At 46.8% G+C, this 2,092-nt stretch overlaps 1 pseudogene; it reads left to right on the top strand.

Moving 5' to 3' along the window:
• The first annotated feature begins 1,143 nt into the window (after positions 1-1,143).
• Positions 1,144-1,724, top strand: LOC147434907 (pentatricopeptide repeat-containing protein At2g01860-like; annotated as a pseudogene).
• The last annotated feature ends 368 nt before the right edge of the window (positions 1,725-2,092 follow it).

Genomic DNA, 2,092 nt, shown 5'->3' with positions numbered 1-2,092 from the left:
CTATCTCTCTCTGTGTCGAAGCATATGCTCTGACCATTGTTCCAAATGCAGAGACACCGAAGACAATAAATAAGGAAGTCATGTTGGAGGGACCAAGCGGTAAATTTTGGCCCGCTAGTATCTGCGGCATGAAATTAACGAATATGGGATTCAAGACGGGTTGGCGAAATTTTGCTGCGGATCATCAGCTTGCGCAAGGTGATGTGCTTTTTTTGAAATTGATGTCAAATTCTCACTTCAAGGTCAAGACATTTGGCAAGGATGGGTTATTGAAGGATTTGGTCCTCAAGAAAGAAAAGGAGAAAAAGGCATTCCGGCTGTTCAGGGAAATGCACATGGAAGGCATGAATTCAAATAAGAGAAATTCCATGATGAGGTTGCCAAGCAGGGCTTCTTAAGACATATATTAGAATCGCGAGGGGTGGTGCAGCTTGTAGACAGGAGACACAGACGTCTTTTTTTTTGTGTGCTTCCTTGACCGCTTGTCGGAGGGAGGGAGAGAGAGAGAGAGAGAGAGAGAGAGAGAGAGAGAGAGAGAGAGAGAGAGAGAGAGAGAGAGAGAGAGAGAGAGAGAGAGAGAGAGAGAGAGAGAGAGAGAGAGAGAGAGAGAGAGAGAGAGAGAGAGAGAGAGAGAGAGAGAGCTTACTTGGGAATCCAGAAGACGAGCTGTTGGGAGTCCTGCGTAGGTGCTTTCTTGGGAGTCGAGGGCTACGTAGGCACAGTAGGCCAAAAAAAACGTAGGGAAAAAGAAAAAAAAAAGGCAGCAGATATCGCTATTGCTCCTTTTTTTTGTTTCAAAAACCCTCCCAAGCATCGCCCCATGGACGTTCCAGCTCGTCGCTTACACCTTCCCAATTTGACTTCCCTCCCTGCCAAGGACAAACTCTTCCTCACTGACCTGACAGTTCAAATCAGTAAGCTTCCCCCCCACTCGCATGCCTCTCAAGTCCTGCACGGAATCCAACATCTGCTTGTATGTGGCTCGCGCTCGGCAACCGTTCGACATCTTGGACATCTTGGCCTGCCCCTCAGAGCTTTCAAAACTTTAGAATGGCAACAGAAGTGCTCCCACCTATGGTCGGGTGAGAGAGCATTGTGTGCTGCCATTGACGTACTTGCAAAAGCAGGAAAGGAAGAGATTGTATGGAACCTTCTGCACACTCATGCTCCAATGTCCTCGCTGGCTTTTGAGGCCCTTGCACGAGGACTCACAACAGCCAGGCCTACTCAATCGTGCTCTTCTGGTCAAGGAAAAGGCAGACAGCAGCGGACTAGTATTAAATCAGGGTGTGTATGCGGAGCTAGTTCTTCTTGCTAGTCGTCTCTACAAATTCAAGGAATTGAGAAAGTTGGTGCAGGAACTGGGTTATTTTTCAGAGTTACAACTAGGGTTAGAGTACTGCACGTCTATCATGGTGGCATGTAGGAAGGTGCAGATGTATGATGCTGTGTTGGGCCTTTTCGAGTGGTGGAAACAAACTGGTTTCCTACCAAATGTCCTGATGTATCAGATTGTTATGACGACTCTTTCAGACCTTGGTAAGTATAGGGATGCTCTGGTTGTGTATTGGGAGATGACAAAGAATGGATTTCCTCCTCATCTTTCCGCTTATGATGCTCTATTTGAGATATGTGCACAGCTAGGGGATGCCTCAAGAGCATTGAAGCTCCTTGCTAAAATGAGGGAGTCCAACATCACACCAACATGCAGGGTAGTTAATTGACGAGATTGAGAATCGAGAGGGGTGGTGCAGCTCGGAGACAGGCTTGGTGTTGGTGCTAGTTGGGTTTTGTTGATGATTACTTTCATGGGCTTCCATCTGCCAATCATCTAGGAAAAAATAACAGACGTCTCATGAGCTCGAAGACAGGAGACATAGATGTATTTTTTTTGTGTGCTTCCTTCACCGCTTGCCAGAGAGAGAGAGAGAGAGAGAGAGAGAGAGAGAGAGAGAGAGAGAGAGAGAGAGAGAGAGAGAGAGAGAGAGAGAGAGAGAGAGAGAGAGAGAGAGAGAGAGGTGAGAGAGAAAGAGAGACAAAATCAGCAAAATAAAGAGAGAGACAAGATGAGAGAGAGAGAGAGAGAGAGAGA

Source organism: Adiantum capillus-veneris, chromosome 19 (assembly GCF_014529385.1).
Source record: "Adiantum capillus-veneris isolate H3 chromosome 19, ASM1452938v2, whole genome shotgun sequence".
In the NCBI taxonomy this organism is placed as follows: Eukaryota; Viridiplantae; Streptophyta; class Polypodiopsida; order Polypodiales; family Pteridaceae; genus Adiantum; species Adiantum capillus-veneris.
Note: the sequence above shows the minus strand (reverse complement) of the source record. Positions and strands in the feature narration are given on the sequence as shown.